The sequence below is a fragment of the Lichenostomus cassidix genome, chromosome 15, assembly GCF_008360975.1.
Source record: "Lichenostomus cassidix isolate B80296 chromosome 15, HeHo_3.0, whole genome shotgun sequence".
In the NCBI taxonomy this organism is placed as follows: Eukaryota; Metazoa; Chordata; class Aves; order Passeriformes; family Meliphagidae; genus Lichenostomus; species Lichenostomus cassidix.
In genome coordinates, this window is record NC_139496.1 from 8,760,228 (window position 1) to 8,768,821 (window position 8,594).

Genomic DNA, 8,594 nt, shown 5'->3' on the forward strand with positions numbered 1-8,594 from the left:
AGCAAGCAGCGCGAACCCCCTTCCAGGAAAAACAACATTCTTCCAGTCAAATGGGTTTTTATTGCGGGGCTTAAAAGCCGCTTAATTCCCGAGTCCCAGGCTGGGGTCCATGCGGAGCCTCTTAGCAGGGGGCAGGCAGCATTTGGCCGGCAGCAGCAAGCAGCGCTGGTCAGCTGCCTGAGGGGCCGGAGCGGCTCCGAGCCACATGGCTGCTGCCCGCCGTGCCCTCCTGCCGCTCCTCAGCGGCCACACGTGCGGCTGCAGGTGTCTCTGCTTACCGCCCTGCCCGCCCTCAGCCTCCAGGTGCTCAGTGAGCGGCCCAGAACAGAGAGAGAGAGAGAAAAAACTGTGCAGGGCCAGCCGGGGAATGGAGGGATTTTCCCGGGTTGAGGTGGGGGTGGCCTGTCCTGTGTCACTCGGCTGCACTGGGCACAGCTGTGTTCAGAGACACGACCTTGCTGCGGTGTCAGTGGCTGGGAGGGAGGCCTGTTCCCAGCCCTGTGCTGCTGGCCTGGCTCCCTGCTCCTCCAGGTAAGCTGCTTTTGCTGTCCTGCCTTGCAGAGCTGTAGCGAGGTCTAAACGTGCTTTCTGGACATTAGAGGAGATCTGGGGAACAGCAGGAGGAACACAGGGAGAGGCTTACAGGACATGGTGAAGAAGTTGGAAAGGTGTGTCTCCCCCACAGCACACAACATGCACGTCCCAGAACAAACCCTGAAGCATTCTTGAGACCTGGGCCTGAGCAGCAGTGTCAGACAAAATTTTAAGTGAGAGTGAAGCCAACCTTTGATGCAGGGTTGGGAAGAGATGCTGCAGCTGTGCTGAGCAGTGTTGCTGTTCAGCTTAGTTTAGTATTATTCCTTTTTTGTTTTTCCAAGTCGTGTGAGTTTGTTTTATGACCTGAAGTACTTTGCTGTGGGGTGTTGGATTGCCTCTGACACTTCTCTAATGCTCAATTATTTTTCTTTGAACGTGCAGGTGTACAAGTACAGTGTTCCTGCCCAGGCAGCGCCCTGCTTGGTGAGTGTAATGGATGGATTTAATTTTAATCTCTTACAGTTCTTTGGGGACATGCTGAGATTTTTATTTCTTCCTCCTTTGTTTTTCCTGACGAGGGTAAATTATGTGCTTCCATAAAGCAGGGTGGGCAGCCAGTAATACAGGATGGGCACTCCCATCAGTCATGCACCAGGCATAAAGCACTGCTCACTTTCAGTGTCTCTGCCTCTCGTTGTACAAATAAGACTGTACATGTAAAACAGCAGCTGTTCACAGGAGAGACTTCCTGCGTGCTGGCACTGTCACTCCAGCTCCCATCTGTGGGGTCACAAAGCACCAGCACCTGTGGTCTCTGTAACATCCTTGCTGGGAGATGGTGCATTAAGGGTAATCTGCGTGGAAGTGCTGGTGCAGAGTAGACAGGGATGAGTCAGGCGTGATTCCTGTCACACCGCAGGGTCTGTGCTCATGCTGGCTCTGTTCGTGCTGTGCAGCCAGCCCTCTGCTCGCCCACAAGCTGGTTTGGGCTCTGCTTTGCCATCTAGAAGGGGCTCCGTGGAGACAGAGCTCTCCAGAGCTGCTCAGGCACCACCCAGCAGCATTCGGGTGAGGGGGAAACAGGAATTGCTTCAGTAAGCCTAAGTCAGCCCTCCAGGGATAAAGGCAGTGAACGAGAGCAGTGGAGGGGATGTGATCAAACCCGCTGTTTACCAAAGGGATGTGCTGAGCATTGCACTGACATAGGCTGAGTGACACTAATGTGCTCCCTGTAGAGACCCTGGGGACACGAGGGCATTTTGTAAATGCTGGATGAGAAAGCTGGGCCAGGACAGCGGTGTTCTGCTCCGCGGGCTGGGCTGGCGGTCCGCCTGGAGCCGCCGCATGTTCCTCATCCTGCCCGTATGGCTGTTAATGGCCCTGTCCTGCCTCCATCCTCAGGGAATAATTGCCTCACACTTGAGCAAATGTGCTCGGTGTTTGAAAGGAGTCTATCGATTTGTGCGTATTCCTGAAAGCCTCACAGGGCCCTGTTCCCTTTGAAGTGTAAAAGCATCTGTCTGTCTCTGCTTCTCCAGCAGTCTCCCGCTCCATTTGCATCTCCTCCCGGGCTGCCCAGGAATCCATTGCTGGCCCCATGCCGTGCTCTGGTTTTGACCGCTGAGAGGGCTCCCTGCCACGGGAAGATGGGGCTTGGAGACAAAGGTGCAAAGCTTCAGTCTAGGGAGAGGGTTGAGCTCAGCTTGCAGCTGGGAGTACTCAGAATGGAGCTGTTCCTGGAGGCCAGTTTTCAGTACTTCAGACTGGGAATGTTTTTTTTAGGCATTTATCCGTGGTGGGTGTGTTGATTAGGAAGGAGAGGAAATAGCCCCTGGCTTTTTCCCACCGTGGTGCTTCACTTCCCATGCCAGACAGCATTGGTTGGTAAGAGAGAAGATCAGACCTGAGCTGCTTTGGACAATTCACCACCTGGGAGCTGAATTGCACAGGAATGACCAGAACCCTTGATGGTTCTCTGATGTGCATTTAAACAAATACTACTGAAATGTCACTGAGTCCCTGGTCTGTATGTGGACAATTTGGCCTGTGATTCTCCCGCTCCCACCTCCTCTGCCCAGTGGGACTGGCCCTGGATGGGCCACTTGTCCCTACCAGGGCATTTTCATGAAGGCACAACCTTAGAGGGGTGAGTGTATTTCTGGAGCCAGAACTAAGAGCTCTGTCTTTGGTTATCCCTGGGGTGGTGGTGAGAGGACAGTGTGGATAACTGCAGGCTGGAATTGCAGGGGCTGCCTGTAGCCACTGCCATCCAGCACCTCCCAAATGGTGCGCTAGGTTTCCTATTTCAAGGGGGCCCCAGCGGAGCAGCCGTGGCACCTCGCTGCTGGAGGCAGTAAATGGGCTTCCATCTGGTTTTAATGATCAGTAGCACTTTGGTGCTTGTTTATTCCCGTGTTTTATGCTTCAGCAATAAAATACTGCTTCAGTTTGTTCAATCCATCCTGGTGCTGGATGCAGATGAGTTCACAGCCTCTGACAAAAAGGTCCCAGCGGTACACAGGATGTTGTCTGTTTTGTTTTTTTTTTAGACAGCTGGGCAGAATCAGATGATATAGTGGCTTTTGAAATACAAGCATCAGTGGACAGTATAGAAGGCAGGGCACACAGCTCATCATGTGTCTAGCAAAGAAGTCATGTCCTTCGATCAGAGGAGACTTGGTTCTGTTGCTGGAAGTCTCTGCCCTTCTGTCCCCTGTGGGGCAGCACAGAGCTCTGGTGTGGAGACTGAATGAAGTTAGCCCCAACTGTAAACTGGGTACTTGAGGAAATTTTAGTCCCCAAGTGCTGCCTGTGGCAGTCACTGAGCTGCACCATTGTGCTTTCACCCTCCCACCACAACCCTGCAGTGGCAGTGGAAGTGGCAGAAGCGCTGGCAGGGCCACGTCTTGCTGTGGGCACACACCAGCTCTGTGACAGGTTCCCAGTGCCATCATGCTTGGAGCAGCTGTGGTGGGCTGGGAATTGTACAAAATTCTCTGGGGTCAATACAGTCCTATATTAAATTAATCTAAGGGGGAAACTGTAAGGGGCTGTGGGGCTTTCTTCCTGTCCCTAGCACATTCCTGTTCTCTGGCTGCTGTGTCTGGGAACGGGGAGTCCATCTGCTGGCAGTTCTGGCACGGAGGGGATTGGACTCTGAAGGGACAGGCAGTAACACTCGGACATCTCTGCCACTCAGTATCTGGGGATCCTGAATCAGTTCTGTTTCAGAACCTCTTTTGCAGGGTAGGTGGGGATACTAAGGGAAAGAGATTAAAGACAGTAAACCACAGGGGGAGAAATAGGCTCTTTGTCTCCCTTCTGACTTTTATGGACACCTGGAAACCTTTTGCTTGCCCGTCGAACATTTATCTTCTACCCTAATGGTGGAGAAACAGTCTCCTCCACTTTATTTCCCAACAGTATGCTCCTTGGAGGATATTTAGCTCTTACCTCTAAAGAGCATTGATTTTCTGCAGAGACCCTTTTTCCCAACTGTTTGTCAAGACTTGGAGTTTTAGGTGGCAACTAAAGAGAGAAGGATTTTAACCAACTAATTAACCTCCCTCCAAGTCATTCAGGGTCTGTTCCCTTGGTGCCACTGATGTTGCATTTGTGCTAATTTCCCCTGGAAGGTCTAATGTAGGGGGAGCGATTAAAGGAGGCTTTTCTCGGGCAGCTTTTACACAGCAGGAAGAGGGAAGATGGCAGTGGCTGCTCTGTTTGGTTACTGCTGTCCCCAGGGTCACCCACCCAGCCTCTGCTGGAGCCAGAGCCCAGCTCCCTGCTCTAGGAACACTTGGAGTGCACCAAGTCACTGAGACTGGCCAGCTCCCAGCAAGGCAAAACAGTCCCTCAAACCTCACCAGGTACCCTCTGAAATGGGGCTCTGGGTTATACCAAATGTGTCTCCCCAGCTTCCCAAACAAACACGGGGTGTCACTGTAGAGGGAAAGGAGCTGAGAGGGTTTTGCCATCCCAGTGTCAGAAGGGCTCTCTGCTCCTCTGGCTTTCAACTGCAAATGAAGCAAATGGCAAAGCACTGACAAAGGACCTCCCTGGCCTCTGCCCTGGCCCAGTGCTGGCTGCAGCCTCCTGACACAAAGCTCCTGGAGTCGTGGCAGAGCTGTGTCATGGTGCCCTGGAAAGAGGAAACCCTGATTCTTGTGGATGCTCCTAAGAGCCTTGTGCTGCTGGAGTTGGGTGAGGCTCTGGGTGGCAGGAGACAAGGAAAAGCAGGAGTGGGGGCACCATGCTCATCCTCATGCTGCTCCCAGGCTGAAAGTGGGGATGGTAGGGAGAAAGAATGCTGTTATTCCTGGGACGCAGGGCTGGGACAGCTTGTGAGCTGTGGCACGAACTCCTCGAGTCCAGACTATAAAGTACTTCACAGGCCTGTCCCAATTGCCTGGCCTATTAGTTTTATGGAGGGGTGTATTGTAAGGATGCAGTTGATCTCCTTTTGCCACGGTAATGAAAATGTAACCACAGTGAGGAGAGAGAGACCCTGGCAGGGAGGCAGCGGGAGCCCGTGTTTGAGCGTTGGGGTCACAACCCTGTGGGCTCCTGGGGTCCCGGGGCATCTGTCGGTGCCACGTGTGGGTGTACTTCGGCAAGGAGAGCCTTTGCCCCTCGGCCCAGCCGGGCGTTCCTGCGGGCCCCCCAGCAGAGGAGGAGGCTGGAGCCGGGCATGCACAGGCAGGGGCACAGTGCCACCCAGTGACTGCGTGTGACCTGCCAGGGGACAGCTGGGGCAGCCTGCAGGGGGGTTGCTGCAAAGGTGCTGAGGTCCGGAAGCTGCAGCGAGGGCATCCCAGGGCAGTGTGGAGAACAGAAAGCTGCGAAACTGCCTACATTGTTGCTTTGTGGTTACAGTGCACAAGGAGTGAAGCTCCGGGGCTGTCGTGCTGTGTCTGGAGCCAGGGTTTCGCATTACTTGCTCAGGTGCTGACAGAAGCCAAGTGTTGGGCAAGTTGGGGCTGAAGCAGCTCACGTTTTAGGAGGGACCTGGCAGCAGAACAAGGGGAGGAGGAGGTGGTTACCCGGGACGAGCTGCTCTCCGTGGGGAGGATGTGTCCCTGCTTTGGGAATTGCAGGAAGCTCCCGGGCAGTGTGTCTGGTCCCAGAGAGATGAGGCTGCCACAGGGGCTGCCTTGGAGCCCCTCAGCTGTTGCCAGGAAGGGACCCCTTGTGTCTTGGGCATTACGTGACAGCCACGTGTGGTGGATTTGTGAGGTTAATGCAGGACCTTTCCTCCCTTCTGCCCAAACCCTGCCTACATTCCTCACTGGGTTGAGTCCTGTGTCTCATGTTCCCAGGCTGTAGCAAGCATCAACAGGCAGTTTGAATGGTGAGGGAGAGGGAAAGGAGCCAGATACAGTGGGGTGTGGTGCTGGCATCTCCCAAGGTGGCTCCTGCCGTAAATCACTGCCCCAAGTAACGCCCTGACATGTTTCCAGCAGAGACTGTATTTTGCAGGAGGCACAGACTGTGGCTCTATTTTGGGTGATGACTGCAGAGCCCACAGAGCATTTAGCAGCAGGGAGGGTCGTTAAATTAGCCCGTCCTTCTCCAGGTACATTATCTCCATTCCCCTCCATTTGCCACAGTTGTTCCAATGCAGCACTGCCATGGGGCTGCAGGGCTGCAGTGTGGGCTGAAATCAGGGCACTGCAGCGAGAGAGGCATGAGCCCTGCACAGCTGATGGATGCAAGTCCCATATCTTGATTGCCCTGTCAAGGACTGTGCACATTTTCTGTTCCTAGGCTGCTCTCTAATATGCCTTTATTTTTATTTAAATTTGCTGGTGTTGATCCCACAAACACCACTGTGGAGGTCTGTGGACTTCCACTGCTGTACAGCACAAAGCCTTGCTAGAACTCCAGCACTGGCTGGAGAGCTGTTTCCATCTGATCACCCACCTCTGCCTCAATCAGGTGGTCACTAGTGATGGTGAAGGTGGATCACTCAGCCTTGACAGGCAGGAGCTCCTACCAAGTAGTGGGAGTAACCTTTTTGTCACTACTGGGGTACATTCTGCATTTTGGGATGATTTAGGCCAGAGATTTCCAATGGTGCTGCTTACCCTGCATGCAGTGGTCAGACCTGTGTTAGCAAATTCAGCAGAATCCCAGACCTGAGTTAATTTTAGACTTTCTGTTTCAGACTCCTGCTGATGTGTCCCATGTCCAGGCCAAGGTGCTATTTCTTGCAGAGAAATTATCTTTGTTAATTTTAGATCTAGTTCTCCAAAGTGCCAAGTAGGCACAGCTATTCCAGGTAGTCAGGCACAGCGGGAGGCATTCGATCTTTGTGGGATATGGCTCTTCCTTACAAGAGGAAGGCCAAGCCTGATGAATTACATTTCCTTTGTGCCATGCAGAGCATGAGGCTGATGCTCAGCAGGAATCCAGCCCAGAGCTGTGTATCTGTCATCAGTGCAGACTCGGAGCCAGAGCACCAGCTGCGATACCTGGAAAGAGAAAAGCTGTTTCTCTTCAAGGTCAGTGGATTAATTATCACTGGTCACAAGAAGCGGGGGAAAAAAGAGATGGTCTAACATAACAGAAATGGATTGAGCAGGTAGAAGTCCCCATGAGAGCCCCTGAGTTATCACATAATCCAGATCAAAGTAGTAAAGTAACAGAATACATTAAAAATCTGTGGAAACTGAATGTAGAAATACGGGGGTCATTACTTCCCAGTAATGAAAAAATGGGCAAATTTGATTTTTAAATCTTTTATTACTTCTATTAAGAGTAGCAACAGTGCACTCTAAGGACTAGCTGGGTTTGTCACTTCTGTTAGGAGCATCCCTGGGGGTCTCCAGCTTGCCTGCTGAGTGGTGGTGGGCTAAACAGGAGTCGAGTGCCAAGAGTTTCAAACCAACTCCTGTTGTTCACTTATGTCAGTCCCTTCTGTTTGTTCAAAACAGCATCCTCTCCTTGCACTTGCCACTCCCCTCAAATCAGTTGGATTTTGGGTGCAGGGGCAGCTGGGGAAAAGCAAAGCAGAACATTCAGCAGGGGCCCTTCCACCCCTGCTGCCCTCTGACAGACCAGTGAGAGCTGCTCCTGCCCCAGGGTCTGGAGACGATTCACTGGATAGCACAGACTGGGAATCAGTGCAGTGGAGGGGGATTAACAGTCCCTTGGGCTCGACACTTTCACTTGTGCTTTAGTGATAAATTTCCAGACCAAACGCAAGTGACGGATTTCTCAGCACTGACTTTCAGCTGCCCTTGTCGGACCAGCCAGGACGTACAAAGCAGGAGCCAGTTCCCTGCGGATACCCCAGATTTAGCTCTGATCCCAATTGTCTGGTGTGCCAGCAGCGGCTGAGACTAATAACTCGTGCAGGGAGGGTTCTGGTTACAAAATGCCTGGAATGAAGCGAGCAGGTGCTGGAAAGGTTAACTGAGGGGAGCTCTGCATTAATTCCCTGCCACCTCTCACTTCCCTGCCTGCCTAAGAAGCAGTGGGATGGATCCTCCACAGGTGAGGCTGCACGGGGGGCTGCCAGTCCCCCGTGAGCACCGTCACACCATGGAGCAGAGGTAGCTCAGCTTTTAGCTCCCAAGGTTGTGCCAGTCTGGAGCAGAAGCCCCCCGTGAAGCAGATGGGCTGAGTCACAGTGCTGGGTGCTGGGTTCCCAGGCTGCTCCCGTGGAGGGCAGGCAGCTAAAGAAGAGCACGGATACCCTGACTCAGGGTAAGCACACAACAGTCTGTGTAATGAGTCACAATAATCGGTGCCACTGTGGCTCTCGGAAATCTCTTAAGGCTTGCATTTCGGAGCAGGAGGCTCACTCTGGGACAGCTGTGATGGTTTCTTTCCCTCCTGCCAGCCTGTCCTGCCTGGACACGCAGCCCTGCTGCAGCAGGGCTCAGCTGTTTGCACTCAGGGGATGGAGGGCTCCTGAAATTGGAACTGCTTTACCTTTCCCTGCTGAGCTGTGACTGGTGGTTCAGCAGCTGCTGCAGGAGCAGCTGACCTGTCCTCTAAAAAAAAGGCAGAGTGAACAATGTGGGGAACAGAATCAGCACAGTTGCTCCAAG